Genomic DNA, 17,711 nt, shown 5'->3' with positions numbered 1-17,711 from the left:
AGGGCAGGGGGTGGGGGCTGCCCGCATCTTTGCCAGCTGTGCCCGCAGGTCAGACGTCTGACCCATGTCCAGTTCGTCTTCCCCAGCAGAGCCCTCAGCCTTCAAGCCTCTGGCTCCGTCCAGGAAGCACAGAGCCTTCTCGGTAAGAGGACTGGTTGAGGAGGTGTCACACATCTTAGGAGAATGTTTCTTAACTTTTGCAGTGGCTGGGGGAAATTAGTGCAGTTCTGCCCACTTGAATTGAAAAGGGTGTTTTTGGTTGGTGGTGGTTCTTATTCATTTCTGCACGTCTCTCTGGGTCAGGCCCCAGGGGTCCACAGCACTGGCCACTGTATGGCCTTGGCGAGCGCTGTGGGGTATCTTCAAGGGTTGTCAGAGTCCTGAGACGTGCCTCCAGGTCCAGAGGCCACACATGTCAGGGCAGGCGGCAGTGAAGTGGAGCAGATGCGCTCATACCACCGACTGGCGAGAAGGTTTGTTTTTTGCATCTCATCAGATGGCACCAAGTATATTTTCATTTAGCTGATTTCCTGTTCTTCAGGGCTCTGACAGGGAGAGAAACGTTTTGCCCTTTTCTCTTCCACCCAAAACCTTCCCCAGATTTAATGCTGGATACTTTGTGAGCCCATTTATTTGTGAAAATAAAAACTAGAAATCTCCTCTTTGATGATGGTTGCACAACGATATAAATATACTTAACAGACATAACTATACACTGCTTTAAACAGGGTTAAAATGGTAAATTTTATGTATACTTTACCACAACTTTAAAACTGGGTGGGGGGGAATGTTTTCCCCTTTGAAAGTAAGGAGAAAGCTGACTGTTGAAATCCGAGTCCTCTTTATCTGTGCTGCTCCCACTTCAGGGGCCAGTCCTGCACCGCTGGCAGGGTCCACTCCCACCTGCTCACTTCCTCCCCTGCTGCTCCATCACTCTTCATGTGCACTTTGGCTGCCCACGATTGCTCTTCTGCCTGAAGTGATCGGAGTAGAAAAGAGTTTGTCAAGTTAAGGAATTTCTTCTTTTCTACTTCTCGAGGATCAGTCGTCAGTTGATAGCATAATATTTAACATTCGAATTAGCAGAAATCAGTATTTACACAATAAGGAAATTTTCTCTATTTGTAGACATTAAAATTGCTTATCAATAGACTTTATTTGTGTGACTGATTTTGCTGAGAAAACACAAGAAGGTGTCCCCTTCTACAAGATGGAAGGGTGACCAGCAAAAACAACCCAGTCTCATGAACAAAAATATTTGCCGCTTACGCAGGTAATACCTGCAGCTCAGCTGATAAAGAATCTGCCTGTAATGCGGGAGATCTGGGTTCAATCCCTGGGTTGGAAAGATCCCCTGGAGAAGGGAAAGGCTACCCACTCTTGTATTCTGATGTGGAGACTGTATAGAGCGTGGGGTTTCAAAGAGTCAGACATGACTGAGCAACTTTCACTTTTATGTAGGTAATACCCACTTAAGCACTGGGACCCCTGGATCATCACCCCTTTAAGAGACGGAGTCACGTGAACTTCTGTCCTCTTCTGGGTGCTGGTGATGCAGGATCAGGAAAGCTTCCCCTTTGTGGAAGGTTCACCTATTTTATTCAGCATTTCTAAGAATTCTGACACATAAGCATTTTCATATCACCTCGTCTGACCAAAAAGACTTCTTTCATAGTACAGCAGGAAACTGAACAAAGAAAATATTGCTTTGTCACTCAGTCCCACGTTGCTCATTCTGTCTCATTTTAAGAGCCATGATTGATTCTAATTGGTCCTTATGTCATATTTTCTGAACAAATGATCAGTTTCTGTTACACTCAGTAGAAGAATTTCAAATGAATGAGCCTGCTCAGCTGACTGAGGAGTCTGAGGGGTGGTAGATAACATACCTGTGCTTCTGCAGCGGCTGCAGAAAACTCAAGTGAGCTGCCCTGTGTCTGTATGTTTATATGTTATTCATCCCTGCCGCACCCCGCCCCCATTTTATCAGGGGACAGCTAGTGGAGATCAGTTAGTGTCTCCAGAGAGAACCAAGATCTCCAGACAGGCAGTGCGTCCCACACAGCTGTGTGGTAAGCTGAGGTGTCCCGGTGCATGTCCTGCAGAAAGGTGTCTCCCCCGGGGGAAGCGAGCTGATGCCAAGCCTCCTCGGGCTCTCCCAGGCCAAACATCACCTTCTGTCCCTACAGTCTTTTCACAGTGGTTTTCACTCTCCTTCCTTGCATCCCGCCCCCCCACCCCGCCCCCCGGCCACTCACAGGGTCCTTTCAGAAGTTGGAGACCCTGTCCTCTTCAGTCGGGTATTTCCGTAAGCATCCTTAGTTTTCTGTTGTGGTGTGTGTGTTTTACTTGTCAAGCATTACAAGGCCGCTTAATTTCCCTGATCTCTTGAAGTTCTCAATGGAAAAGAGGTACTTTACTGTTGCCCCAAGTATTTTCAGTAGATCCAGCATGGAAAAGCATCTGAATTCGGTGAGTCATACATTAAGTAACTGTCTGTTACCACGTTGTGTCTGCCACCTGGTTACCAGGTGACCCGTCCCAGGGAGCTGCTGTGACCCGTGGGCCAGCTTCACGGTGCTCCCCCAACTTGTGGCTTCATCAGGCAGAACTGAGGGCTCTGACAGCCGCCACGCAGGCCCAGGATACCGGCTCAGGCTGGCTATTCTCACCCGGCACCCCCATGAACACGCAGTCCAGCTCTTGGCCAGGCCTGCACTTACCTGGCTCGTGGCTGGGGCCACAGGGCTTCCTCCCAGAGTTACTCCCATGGCCCTGGGCTCTGTTCCATTTGGGCTCCTCTATGGGGTGGCTCAGTATGTGGGGTTGGATCCCCCTTAGGCAAGCAATCCAGGGAGGGGAGAGAGCAGCCAGGATGTTATAACCCGTCTCAGTGGGGCCACCACCACTCCCCTCATCCTGTGGACCATGTCCACCTGCCCTACAGCGTCAGGGTCATTGCAGGCTGGCCACCCTGAGCAGTGAGTGAGCAGCAAATAGCAGTGTCTTCCTGCGTGAGACACTGCTCAGCCCTGGACAGGAACACATGTGACAGAGGGGGCACGGCTCGGAAACACTGAGACGTGGAGAAATACGTGCTGTGTGATTTCAAGTGTCTGCTCAGGTCTCGGGAAGACTGCTATAACCTCAGAAAGCAGATGAGACGTCACAGCAGAGCCCGCTTGTCTCCTGCCGCCTCCGCCCCCAAGAGGCCTGTGGGGGCGGACAGGTGTGTCCTCACCAGGCCTGTCGCCCTCTTCCTCTGTGTTCAGGGCCTTGCTCCTCGTCAGATCAGTAGGTCTGACCCCTGAGTATGTGCTCATCTCCGTTCCCTCACTCACCCCCACATCCTCAGGACTGAAGACTCTAGGACTTAGGACTGAACGCTCTGAGCGCTCCCTCTCTGAGCAAGGGGCCCTCATGCGTGACTGTTTGCTCCCCATGACATCAAGATTCCTTCTGCCAGACTCAGCATCACCCACACACCAGTCTCAGGCCAGAGGAGGTGTGTGCCCAGGGCCGACCTAGCAGACAGTGGTGCCCCTGAGCAGGCTCTGTCTGGGATGCGACCTCCTGGGCACTCCGTTGTCCCCAGCGTTGGGCCCTGGCCACCAGCTCTGGAGCAGCTGGGAAAGCCATTCATCTGAGTATTAAACTAGCTTAAGAGTGACATCTAGGGCCTTCCCTGGCAGTCCAGTAGTTGAGAATCCTCCTTCCAGTGCAGGGGACACAGGTTCCACCCCTGGTACGGGAACTAAGATCCCACATGCCATGGGGCAACTAAGCCTGAGTGCTGCAACTAAGACCCAACACAATTAATAAATTTTTTTTTAAAAAAGTGACCTCTGTGGACAAAACTGGAGCCTATTATACAGAGTGAAGTAAGTCAGAAAGAGAAACACCAATATAGTATATTAATGCATATGTATGGAATTTAGAAAGATGGTAACAGCAACCCTATATGCAAGACAGCAAAAGAGACACAGATGTAAAGAACAAGCTTTTGGACTCTGTGGGAGAAGGGGAGGGTGGGATGATTTGAGAGAATAGCATTGAAACATGTATATTACCATATGTGCAATAGATGGCCAGTGTGAGTTCAATGCATGAGGCAGGGCACTCAAAGTCGGTGCTCTGGGACAACGCAGAGGGATGGGATGGGGAGGGAGGTGGGAGGGGGATTCAGGATGGGGGTACACGTGCACCTGTGGGTGATTCATGTGTGGCAGAAACCACCACAATACTATAAAGAAATTATCCCCCAATTACAATTAATTAATTTTTTTAAAAGTGACCTCTGATGTTGAAGGGAGAACAATAAAATGATTTTTTGTTCTATGAGAAGAGAACAGAAACAGGAAAGCTACAATGTCAGTGAACAAAGAAAGCAAGCAAGCAGCAAGTGCAGAGGGAGCATGAGTGCTGTAGCAGGCACTCTGGACGTGTGTCCCTCTTACCCAGCACCTCCTCCTGATGACGAGGCCAGCCTTGGGACCGTCCGTGTATCCACTCCCCACATGTTGCTGAAGTCAGGTGCTTGGCCAGGGCAGTCATTCCTCGGAGGACACACGGTGCCCAGCATGGCCGAAGGACCCTCCTCCGTGTGCGGCTCTGGCCTGCCTGCTCTGTCCTGGACCTGCTGTGTCCACAAGCCACCCTCCCAGCTATCCTGTGAGCCCTTATCCCCTCTGTGGAGAGTGAAACCTGTCTGGTTAGGATATACTGCATCCAGAAGTTGACAGCGTAGACAATTACAGGTCAATCCCTATTTCATGGCTCAACTGCCTGTGCTGACTTGGTCAGATAAACGTGCTCATCTCGTTTTAATTATCCTGCCTCCGTTCAGTCCTAGATTCTTACATATTAAGTCTTACATAAAGTCTTCAGTATACATACTTCTTCCTCTTAAACCACCACAAACATTAGGATCAGCTCCATGTTTCCTGCCAATGGCATCCAGATTTATTTGAAAGGAACTGGATGCAAAGCGTTTTCCGTTCCCCATCCTTCCCCCTGGAATTGCCTCCTACTTCCTCAGCTTAATCTCTGCTTTAATCTTCACTTCAAGACTCATCTTTGTAGTTTGGAATTTCCTAGCCATGGAATCAGTTTTCTTCCTTGCCTTTGGAAAGCCATCCTTTGCTTATTTGCCCTCACACATTTGCCCTCTCTTGGGCAAAAGCTGTCCAGGGAGGCAGGCGCTTTGTTTTATTTTTGATTGGAGTACATTTGCTTTACAGTATTAGTGTCTGCCGTGCAGCAAAGTGGATCAGCTGTGTGTACACGTCTGTCTCCTTCTTTTTGTACTTCCTGCCCACTCATGTCACCAAGGAGCAGTGAGTGGCGTCCCCTGTGCTGTGCAGTAGGTTCTCATCAGTTACCTGTTTTATGTATAGTAGCACATTTGTGTCAATCCCAGTCTGCAAATTCATCCCCCACACACACCCCACCGCCCCTCTTGGTGTCCCTACATTTGCTCTCTATTTCTGTCTCTGTGTTTCTGCTTTTCAAATAAGATCATCTACTTCCAGCTCGTTGTGACCGTGCAAGACATGAGCCCCTGTTACCCAGCACCCATTCCCCCCACACCTCGAATCCACACGTGACACTCTTTTTTAAAAACCGAGATGTAATCAACATACAGCATCATGTTAGTTTTCAGTGTGCAACAGAGTAATTGTATTTATGTGTGTATTGTGGTCAGTGTACATCTATCACCACAGTTTTTTCTTGTGATGAAAACTTTTAAGATCTTGACTCTCAGCGGCTTTCAAATATACGAGGCAGTGTTGTTAACCGTTATCACCATGCTGTATATCACAGCCCCAGGATTTAATAACTGGAAGTCTCTACTCTTTGACCCCCTTCATTTATAAATCTCTTGATATCTAAGTGTTGGACACAAATTTATTCTTTTGGTTTTCTTAATCAAGTCACAAGCTTCTTCACTTAACCTTTCTGGGTCTTATCTTCCTCATCTGTAATATTGGATGGATAGATAAAACTGATTTTGAGGTCTAAAGTCTGTATTTTCCAATTTTTGACAAGTCGGTATATTTACCTATAGCTGTATTATCTGCTAACTGCTGAAATTAGGAACAGTTTTAAAAGAAGCAGTTGTAAAGCGTAAGGAAACAATATGTAAGGATTGTATAAATCTGTCTATAGACATTTGCTTATCTTACGAAAGTAGTAAATATTGCATTTTAAAGTTTGAAAAAAAATCCTGGTTACTCACTATCCCTCTGAAACCTTTTTCATATCCTACAAAGAAATGGATCCCATTTTGATGAGTTCTGCCTGCCTGGAGTTTGGTGAAGTCCAGAGGCTGGGAGACACGGGGAAATCTGAATTCTTCCCAGTCTCCTTCCCTCCATCTGTTCCGTCTCTTTTGTCATCAGTTCCAGATGTAGGCAGATTCTTCACAAAATTTGATAAGACCCTCTCTTCCCCTCATTTCAAGCATCACATCTCGCTTGCCGTTCCTATTGTCAGACTGCCGCCTTCTGTGATGCCGCAGGGAATTTATAAATCTTTCTGATCCCTCCTGAATTGTCTCAATGCAAATAAATCAGCCTCGATTTCCTGCCCCTCTGCATGTGCCCCTCCTGTTCCTGCCCCCTCGCTGTCTGTCAGGTGGCATGATTTATAGCTGCTTCCTGAGCCCCTTGACCTTGGTCTGAGGATCTCATTAAGTGTGAGTAAGAAGACAGGTTCAGGGTGGTTCACCTTTCTCCCACTCAGCTTCTCTTGGTAGGAATCAAATCAGTACTCGCCAGAGAATCTGTTCCTGCTGCTTTTGGTCTCTTTGAAAGAATGTGAATACTTATTAAAATCGAGTATGGAATTAAGTGATACTTGTAATCAAGGAAACAAGAGGAGTGATGTTAGATAAACGGCAGCACTAACCGTCACAGAGTACCCTTCCCATGGACAGCCCACATGACCAAATTAAACCATCTGTACTACTGTCTGGCTTTCTTGAAAAAGCATTCACAGATACGAATGTCCAAATTTTATTGAATTAAAGCTTGTTTTGAGTGCTTCACACAAATTAAGTCATATAATTTCACAGAAACCACCCTGTGGAGTACAGTTATCCTTATTGTACAGAGGAGATGCTGAGAGAGCGAGAAATTTGCCCAGAGTCACATGGCTGGTAAGTGACAGAGCTAGGATTCAGAACAAACCGTGTTACTCCACTGCCAGCGTTGATGATTGCTACACCAAAATGTGTTGCCATCATCACGGGCTTTTGGTTAGAGATTTCAGTATCCTTTGTGTGTATTAGTTGCTCAGTCATGTCCGACTCTTTGTGACCCCATGAACTATAGCCCACTGGTCTCCTCTGTCAATGGAATTCTTCAGGCAAGTATACTGGAATGGGTTGACATTTCCTCCTCCAAGGAATCTTCTTGACTCAGGGATCAAACCCAGATCTCCTGCCTTGCAGGCAGATTCTTTACCATCTGAGCTACTCAGTAGCATTTAGCTATATCATTAATAACCCAGTAATTCTGTCTCATGATAAATAACACTTTAATAAATTCTTTCCTAAATTACAGTGACAATAAATTTGCATAAAGGACTGTGCTCAGTCTGAAAAATTCAGAATCTCGACAGATTAAATCTCTTCCCCACCTTATATCAAAAGATATCTTCTCATTTCAACAATTATCCGAGAAATTGTTGACTGAATGAGAGAGAATTCTAATTAAGAACTCAGTATCTGAAATCAGTTAGACTGATTGATTCTAAGCAGCCAAATTTGAAAAGCTATGTACTTAAAACCCTAAATTACCATTACAAATAACTCTGGTAATAAAATACTGTTACTATCATATATGTACATGGACAGAGAAATGGAATGGATGTGTCAAGAAAATGGTGTGTGGAAAAAATGGAAATATCAATAGAGAAAAATCTCAAGAGAAACCGTAAAGAAATTCTGGAGCTGAAAAGTACAGTAGCCAAAATGAAAAATTCACTTAGAGGAAAGTGAAAGTGAAGTCGCTCAGTCGTGTCCGACTCTTTGTGACCCTATGGACCGTAGCCCACCAGGCTTCTCTGTCCATGGGATTTTCCAGGCAAGAGTACTGGAGTGGGTTGCCATTTCCTTCTCCAGGGGGTCTTCCTGACCCAGGGATCAAACCCAGGTCTCCTGCATTGCAGGCAGATTCTTTACCGTCTGAGCCACTCAGTAGCATTTAGCTATATCATTCAGTTCAGTTCAGTCGCTCAGTCGTGTCCAACTCTTTGCGACCCCGTGAATCGCAGCATGCCAGGCCTCCCTGTCCATCACCAACTCCCAGAGTTTACCCAAACTCATGTCCATCAAGTTGGTGATGCCATCCAGCCATCTCATCCTCTGTCGTCCCCTTCTCCTCCTGCCCCCAGTCCCTCCCAGCATCAGAGTGTTTTCCAATGAGTCAGCTCTTCGCATGAGGTGGCCAAAGTATTGGAGTTTCAGCTTCAGCATCAGTCCTTCCAATGAACACCCAGGACTGATCTCCTTTAAGATAGACTGGTTGGATCTCCTTGCAGTCCAAGAGACTCTCAAGAGTCTTCTCCAGCACCACAGTTCAAAGGCATCAATTCTTCGGCGCTCAGCTTTCTTTACAGTCCAACTCTCACATCCGTACATGACCACTGGAAAAACCATAGCCTTGACGAGATGGACCTTTGTTGGCAAAGTAATGTCTCTGCTTTTTAATATGCTGCCTAGGTTGGTCATAACTTTCCTTCCAAGGAGTAACCGTCTTTTAATTTCATGGCTGCAATCACCATCTGCAGTGATTTTGGAGCCCAAAAACATAAAGTCTGACACTGTTCACTGTTTCCCCATCCATTTCCCATGAAGTGATGGGACCAGATGCCATGATGTTAGTTTTCTGAATGTTGAGCTTTAAGCCAACCTTTTCACTCTCCTCTTTCACTTTGATCAAGAGGCCCTTTAGTTCCTCTTCACTTTCTGCCATAAGGGTGGTGTCATCTGCATATCTGAGGTTATTGATATTTCTCCCGGCAGTCTTGATTCCAGCTTGTGCTTCTTCCAGCCCAGCGTTTCTCATGATGTACTCTGCAAATAAGTTAAATAAGCAGGGTGACAATATACAGCCTTGACCAAGTACTCCGTTTCCTATTTGGAACCAGTCTGTTGTTCCATGTCCAGTTCTAACTGTTGCTTCCTGACCTGCATATAGGGTTTATCAAGAGGCAGGTCAGGTGGTCTGGTATTCCCATCTCTTTCAGAATTTTCCACAGTTTATTGTGATCCACATAACCCAGTAATTCTGTCTCGTGATAAATAGCACTTTAATAAATTCTTTCCTAAATTACAGTGAAAATATATTTGCATAAAGGACTGTGCTCAGTCTGAAAAATTCAGAATCTCAACAGGCCAAAATCTCTTCCCCACGTTCTATCAAAAGATATCTTCTCATTTCAACAATTATTTTAGAAATTGTTGACTGAATGAGAGAGAAGTCTAATTGAGAGAACTCAGTATCTGAAATCAGATAGACTGATTCTTAAGCAGCCAAATTTGAAAAGCTATGTGCTTACAACCCTAAATTACCATCACAATAACTCTGGTAATAAAATACTGTTATTATCATATATGTACATGGGCAGAGAAATGGAATGGGTGTGTCAAGAAAATGGTGTGTGAAAAAATGGAAATATCAATAAAGAGAGAAAATCTAAAGAGAAACCAAGAAAGAAATTCTGGAGTTGAAAAGTACACTAGCCAAAATGAAAAATTCACTTAGAGGTGTTCAGAACAAATTTGAGCAGGCAGAAGAATCCGTGCACTTGAGGATAGGATAATGGGAATTATCGGGGCTGAGGAACAGAAAGAAAAATGACTTAAGAAAAGTGAACAGAGCCTAGAGACCCCTGGGGCAGAATCATGTGGACCAGCATGCACATCATGGGAAGGAGGAGGTGCGGGGAAGGGGCAGGGAGAATATCTGAAGACATAATAGTGAAAACGTCCCATATTTGCTGAAAGCAGATTCCAAGTTACGTGAATTCAAAATGAGACACATTGTAGTCAGACTTTGAAAAGATGAGGAGAGAAATCATCACATACAAGGGATCCTCAATAGGATTTTCAGCAGATTTCTTATCAGAATCTTTGGAATCCAGAAGACGAAGACTTCTTTGGGGAGGCTGATATATTCAAAGAACTAAAAGAAACCAAGAATCCTATATCCAGTAGAGCTATCCTTGAAAAACGAGGGAGAAATTAAGACATTCTGAGTTAGGCAAAAGCTGCGGGAGATCGTGACCACTAGATCTGCCCAACAAGAAATACTGACAGGCGTCCTGCAAGGTGAAATGAAAAGACACTAGACAGTAGTCTGAAACTGGCATGGAGAAATAAAGACCTCAACAGAGGTAAATACTTGGGCAATTATAAAAGCTAGTATTGTTGTAACAGTGTTTTGTAACTGTAGTTTTTGTTTTCTACATGATTTAAGAAAGTGAAACCTACATGCACATGTGTAGGCAGTCCAGAGGTGACTTCGGTCCTCGGGTGGAGTGTGACTACCACCAAAATAGAGCTACAGTTTGGGGTGATTAGATGAACCCAGTTGCAGACACGGGTACCCATGGTGATGTGGCTGCAGAGATGTGAACTGGATAGGCTGTTCTGACCCAGAATGTCCTAGAAGCTGTTGCTAAGAGTTGGGTCACCTTTGGACACATGCAGGGCCCACTTCCTAGTCCCTACGCCCCTGCCCCAGCCTGAGTTCCCAGTCTGTCCTGGGACTGAGAGGAGATGGACCAGGACTTGCTGGTGGAAGAGAGGTGCTCTATGGCAGGGCTTCCAGGGCACCTTCCAACTTCTGACCCTCACAGCCCAGCTGTGGTCACTAATCAGCTACTTCCAAATAGCTGTTGGGAGGAATTTTCCGGTCCCCCGTGCCTTTAACCACAGTTGTCTTTGCTCATTCAGTTCGAGAACCAGCTCGTTGCTGGTTCTTACTTTGATGTGTACTTTTTTATTGACTCCTAGACGTTTGGAGTTTCACGCTGTGTGACTCTGGATCCTGTGTAAACTTCCTCTTCACGTTTACTCTATCCCCCAGCCCCAGTTCCTTATTGATGTGTTTTAGAAAATGATGCCTCCAGTAGCAGGTGTGTTTTGCTGTCTTCTTGTTGTTCATTCACTCAGTCGTGTCTGACTCTTTGGAACCCCATGGGCTGCAGCACATCAGGTGTCCCAGTCCTTCACCATCTCCTGGCGTTTGCCCAGACTCATGTCCATTGAGTCAGTGATGCCATCCAACCATCTCATCCTCTGTCGCCCCCTTCTCCTCCTACCCGCTGCAGTCTTTCCTAGCATCAGGGTCTTTTCCAATGGGTCGACTCTTCTCATCAGGTGGCCAAAGTATTGGAGCTTCAGCATCAGTCCTTCCAATGAGTATTCAGGGTTTTCCTTTAGGATTGACTGGTTTGCTGTCAAGTTTCACTAATTTATTCAGCCACTAATTCCTTTTAAATGATCCTTAATGAGTATTCATTCCTTATTAGAATCAAATCTATGCCGAGTACTTCTTGTTTACTTCTAGAAATCAAAGTTTTTCAAATACTTGAGTTAATTGAAATGATCAGTGAAGTATTTCTACAGCTTTAAGTATAGGAGATCATTTAAGATACTTTTTTAAATTAAGATTTTTTTTTTTAAGAAAGGCCTGATTTTAATAAATGTCAGGATTATTTTCCTTTACACAAAAGACTAAAAGCTATTTAGCTCAATTTCACACACACACAAAAAAGTAACTTTGGAGACTAGAGAAGATACCTAGAATGCGTTGGTCAGTGTTTGTTGATTCCAACAACTTAACCACGTATAAAAGTTTGTGAGAGCCCACAGGTACAGAGAAATCCTTTTGTGGTGAGGTCTCAGAACAGGAAGACAAGCTGGAGCTGAGGGTCTGGCCCTATGTCAGTTGCTCTCAGCGTGGGTGGTTTCCATTAAGAACCCAAATGCGTTCACATCCCCAGGTTTGTTTGAAGGTACTTCAGTGTACGTGCATGTGAGTGTACGATTTATAGTTAACTCTGAGTCAGTTCCATTCATTCCTTTTCCATACATGGGCCATGATTTTGTAAAAAGAAAGCATAAAATTCCCTCAGACCTTCTCACTTTAAGAATTTTGATCCTTCTTATCTAAAATGCATTTTTTTTCTTGTGTGTGTGTGTGTGTTTAAAATGCTTAGAATTTTTGAAGATTACCCCGTTGCCTGCTTAGCTATTTCTCAGACGGGAAATGTTTTTTTTTTGTTTTTAATGAAAAGCATTAAATAAATGTTTACTAAAGGAAAGGGTGTCTTGTTTGAAAGGAGAATACTGAACTTTTCTGCTTTGCAGCACGAAATTGTTGGGTTAAAATGCATTGTAATTGATACCTGTGGTTTGTGCCACCATTCTTGAGAAAGTGATTTTTTTAAGATTCTGTTTGACACCATCTAAGATTTCTTTTTTAACGGAGGGATCTGTCTTTTCTGTTACATGTGAAGGAATATAGTGTCACTTCTCTTTTTTTGTGGCCCCCATATCTGTAAAATTTTAACTGTGTGCTTAGCCACCCAGATGGCCTGATCCGTAGACAAAACTCTATGGGAAATGCTCTCGGACCCTGGCCTCTGTTCACTGGTTTCTAGAATAACAGAAAACACCTGCCTACATTGTCGTCTTTCCTTAGATGTGACGGTGAGTCTCACTGTATCTGGCTAGCATTCCCTTAAATATTTTGCAAAAGGTGGGGCTTCTGTTTCTTTAAGGACACACAGAGCTGGAAGAAATGATGCTGGTAACGTTAAAACTGGAATAGGGTTGCTTCAGGTTTACTGCAAAGATGAGAAGTGTGTGCTCGAAAGTGAGGCAGTGATCAGGAATAAAGTTTCAGTCGCACTTTGTTTTAAACAGTCTCATTTCAGACACTGGTTTGGGTCAGTTTAGCAAGTTGGCCTACAAGCTATTTCATTCCTGGAACGCTGTGGCTTTGTGGATCTGGCTCTGAGTTTTTACCTTGGTGTACTGCTTCCACACCACAGCCCTGCCAGAAACAGGACAGCACTCAAAACTTAGAAATTCTTACAAAGTATCTTTTAATTTTTAAACACTGGATATATCTTTATCTTCATGTTAATGTTCATTGAAAAAGAGAAAGTATAGGCTGCTGTCCCTCCAGAGTTCAAAGTTAAAGTCTGCATGGCATATAGGAAAGAGTTAGACGTACCTAATAAGCAGGACTATGTATTAAGATTAATAAATACTTTCTGGTGGCTAAAGAGGAAGGAATATGTGATTGTCTGTTGGGAAGGCAAGGAGTCCCGCACAAACCTTTCTGAGAACTAAGGAATTATTATAATAAGATGAAAACACCTAAGCTCCTTTTTTTTTTTTTTTTAAAGGAAAATAGAAAGTTTGCTGTGTGTTTGTTTTCTTTGCTTTCTACCGAGAGTGGGGCAAAAAGTAGGGTTTTGATAGGAAACACAGAATATGTAGAAAGAACAGACATCCTATGAACCTAAAGCCATAAATGGTGACATATCCAAGAATACCCTTGAGATGAGAGAGGAAGATTACATGAAGCCTTAAGGAAAAAAATCCCCTAAATACCAAAACAAATACCTGAATATCCATAATCAAAAGTTCTCCTTTTTCTTACATAAATCAATTTGTATACGAGGAAATCAAAGGAAAAAACTTTGTGAAGCTAGGAAAAACCAGAGCGCCTGGATTCTGGGGTTCTTTTTGAAGCTATTGTAAGTAGCAGCAGTTATGTTTTTATTTGAGATAAAACTTTGCTGGTTAGTTAAAATGTCCATTTTCTTTTGGCTGAGACAACTCATTGTGGTAATAATGCTAGATTTTTTATAGTTTTGAGAAATTCTGTTTGGTAAGCATGTCTATTTTTAATTAATACAAATGGGGAGACAGAATTATTTAATAAAGATAATTTCATAGAAAATGCTTTCAAAATATAAAACTCATTGCTGGAACAATAGTAAAATACAATCCCAAATGTACCAACCTTAGGAAATAGATTCTTGAATTTGACAAACATGTGTTAAAAGGACTATATAGATACATATGTGTGTACACACACACATGTACTAGCGGTTTTACTAGGCACTAGGTTGACACATAGCTGAAGGAGTGCTTGTCCCAACCCTCACAGACTCAATCCATGGGAAGAAAAGACATGCAGACAGGTTGTTAGAATCTGACTGATTCAGATAATCTGAAATGCTTTTGTTCCCAACCTAAAGATACTGGATACGCTTTAACCCCCTCTCAGAGTCTGTGATGTGTGTGATTGAGCTTATTGGCAGAAGAGGAAATCCGCAGGTGTCAGAAGCAAAGACGGTGTACACGAAAGCAGCAGCAGCCCTAGGGTGCTGTGACCGGCTGTGATCAGGTCCGCACGGCGAATGGAGATGGAACATGAGGATGACATGAGCCGGGAGCTGAAACAGAACCTCTGCCGGGGCTGGGACATCAGAGGAGCGCTGTTCAGGGGGAAGGAAAGCAAGGCCAATTCAGCCAAACTTTTACTGCCAGTGAATGAGAAAAGCTTTCCTCTGCTGTGACCCTGGGAAGATGCCAGAATTTCCAGCAGATTTAGAGTACCGCTGGGTGTGGGAAGTTCCTACCTGAAATACAGATACATTTTCACAATTACAGAGTGACATTACACAGAGTAACTCAGCACTGCTACTGCAGTGTTTGCGACAGTGTTTGTAATAGCAGTAGGGTGGGAATAACCCGGTGACCGACAGTGGGTGCCGGTTGATTATAAGAGCAGTAGAGTGGAGGTAACCCAGGTGTCCCGCAGTGGGTGCTGGTTGAATCAGTTATGGTACATCTAACAGAATGGAGGGAGAGGTGGAGCCATCTCTCGAGTACATTGGTAAATGAAAAGGCAAGATGCAGAATAGTGTATTTAATGTTCTTCTTTTAAGAATATTATTTATTTGGCCATCCTGTGTCTTACTTGCAGCTCCTGGGATATAGTTCGCTTGTAGTTCCCTGATTAGGGGTGGGACCTAGGCCCCCTGCACTAGGAGCACAGAGTCTTAGCCACTGGACTAGCAGGGAAGTCCCCAGTATTCTACTTTTCATGTAAGAAAGGTGGGTGAATGCAGAAATGTTTGTGAGAGTGAATGCCTGCTTACAGTACATAAAGAAAGATTTAAAGATGAATTTAAAATTTACCCCCAAAGTTTCCTATGAAAAGAGGAAATGAGTAGAATGGAGAAGCAGGGTTGAAAGCAAGTCTTCCCTGAAGGGACCTAGTTTTATATATATAGTTTTGACCCTAGAATCATATGGATGTTTTACATAAATAAAAATAAAGTCATATCAGAAAGCGGGGAAAGCAATTCTTGAGTTTTGTAAACAGATGAATCTAGTTATTTGTTAAATTGTTGACATAGCCACATAGAGCCTAGGATTATTTCAGCTAACTTTATATATTACGTATCTTTCTCTGTACATTCTCAATAAGATACACGCCAATGAGAAGAAAAATAACACAAAGAAATTTTAAAGCTCATCCTGAAGGCATATTGATAGTGGTTACATTGGTATTGGTATTTTCGAAGAATTATTCTGATGGATAAAGCCAATAAAAGCCAATCACATCATTATTGTGAGGAACCAAGGTTTTTCAGCTTAACAGGAAAAAGGATATATGAAGTATAAAATAAAAGAAGTTAAGTAAAAACTTCTTCTTTAAGGGTCAGATCTAGACTCAAATCTAAATTGAAAATACTACTGTTCATTCATAATCTTCTTCATCTTTACAAAAAAAAGTTTTTCCCAGCTCTGAACTGAAACAGCCTGGAAGCAGCGATAATCCTGCAGCCCTGAGCATCCTAACCTGCTGGTGTCCCGCTGACCAAATGAGCTCTTTGGTAAAGTGGCTGATTCTAGATCTGGAGCAAGAAATGGACAGACAAGATGAGCTTAGCACATATTTGCCAGAATGCAGGAGTGATGTCACATCCAAGGACACAGAAAGTCTGCCACATAGAAAGTGCGCAGGATGGTTCTCCTTTCCTGTTGTGATCCTAACCAGGACCACGATTAAGCTACCAAACTCATTTCTCTAAAAAGCAAAACAGGATCGTTCAGGGGACTTCCCTGCTGGTCCAGGGGTTAAGACTTCACCGCCCAATACAGGGGTGCAGTTTCCATCCCTGGTCAGGGAGTTGGGATCCCACATGCCCCATGGCCAAAAAGCCAGAATGTAAACAACAGAAGCCATGCTATAACAAATTGACTAAAGACTTTAAAAATGGTCCACATCAAAAAGAAAAAAGATCTTACAATCAGTGAGAAATGCATTTTTCTATTCTAGACCTTGCCCTCTAGTTGAGAAAATAAAATAGGATATGAAGGTAGCCTGACAGTGACAGCTGTTGGGCTGAATTCAGTACAATTCTCTCTTCTGATCCAGCTCTTGTCCTCTGCCTCCTGCACTCTTCCAAGGGAGCCCCCAGAGCTGTCCAACCAGCGGAAGAGGAACTTTCCCAGCTGGAAAGATAAATGAACAACTCAAGAATAATTCACAGGGCTTCCCTGGTGGCTCAGTGGTAAAGAATCCGCCTGCCAGTGCAGGAGACACTGGTTTGATCCTTGGTCCAAGAGGATCTCACTTGCCCCAGAACAACTAAACCCATGCACCACAAGTACTGAGCTTGTGCTCTAGAGCCCAGGAGTTGCAACTACCAAGCCCACACACTGTTGAGCCTGGCCCCACAAGAAGAGAGGCCCCTGCAATGAAAAGCCAACACACTGCAACTAGAGAAAAGCCCTCACAGCAGTGAAGACCCAGCACAGCCAAAAATGAATTTAAAAATTTAAGAAGAAGAATAACTAATTTATACTTTTTAATATAATGAAGCTTAAAATAACACTCAAAGGTAATTTGTTGAAATTTTGTAAAATTTATAGCCAGTGTTGAGTCTGACCCACCTGAAAATAATGGAGATTATGCTTTTTTCATTTTATATATCAAGTACCAATATAACAAAGTTTAACTGAAATTCACTATAATATTAATAAAATGATTTCCAAGGTTCAACAAATGTAGGCAGAAATCATTGTATTGCTTTTTTCAAGATAATTATAACTGGAAATAACCCTAATTAGTAAGGTTAAGTTTTATTTATATGTTTTCTAAAATATCTCAGAGTATTTCTAAGTATTATTCTTTCTAAAGCTCATTTAGGTAAGTTAATAGCATTCTCACAAGCCAAAAAGCAAAGATTAGTGAACAATCAGATAACTGATCAGAATTCAAACATTTTTTAGTACCTGGGTTTGGATCACCAACATACACTGTTTCTGAGCCTAACATACTTTTCTGTGAAGTGTTGTTTCTGAACTACTGTGTCTGAGCACTGACATCTCAGTCTCAGAAGAAAAGGTTAGCCGTCTAAAGGAGGAGCTCCTTTTCCTCTGGGAGGGTGGTGGTGGTTTAGTCGCTCAGTCGTGTCCGACTCTTGTGACTCCATGGGCTATAGCCCGCCAGGCTCCTCTGTCCATGGGATTCTCCAGGCAAGAATACTGGAGTGGGTTGCCATTTCCTTCTCCAGGGAATCTTCCCAGCCCAGGGATCGAACCCAGGTCTCCTGCACTGCAGGCAGATTTTTTACTGACTGAGCTACCAGGGAATTCCCTGGAA

At 43.6% G+C, this 17,711-nt stretch overlaps 1 protein-coding gene and 1 long non-coding RNA gene across 17 annotated transcripts in view; both read left to right on the top strand.

Annotated features, from left to right (window-relative positions):
* The window catches only part of ERC1 (ELKS/RAB6-interacting/CAST family member 1), a 274,696-nt gene that overhangs the window by 208,643 nt on the left and 48,342 nt on the right, over nucleotides 1-17,711 (top strand). The window lies entirely within an intron of this gene.
* LOC122423909 lies at nucleotides 8-17,503 on the top strand. Its single transcript, XR_006264240.1, has 3 exons — nucleotides 8-2,877; nucleotides 9,940-9,945; nucleotides 17,493-17,503. It is a non-coding gene; the product is annotated as an uncharacterized LOC122423909 (long non-coding RNA).

Source organism: Cervus canadensis, chromosome 21 (assembly GCF_019320065.1).
Source record: "Cervus canadensis isolate Bull #8, Minnesota chromosome 21, ASM1932006v1, whole genome shotgun sequence".
Taxonomy (NCBI): domain Eukaryota; kingdom Metazoa; phylum Chordata; class Mammalia; order Artiodactyla; family Cervidae; genus Cervus; species Cervus canadensis.
The sequence above is the reverse complement of the archived record's forward strand: the minus strand, read 5'-3'. Positions and strand labels throughout refer to the sequence as shown.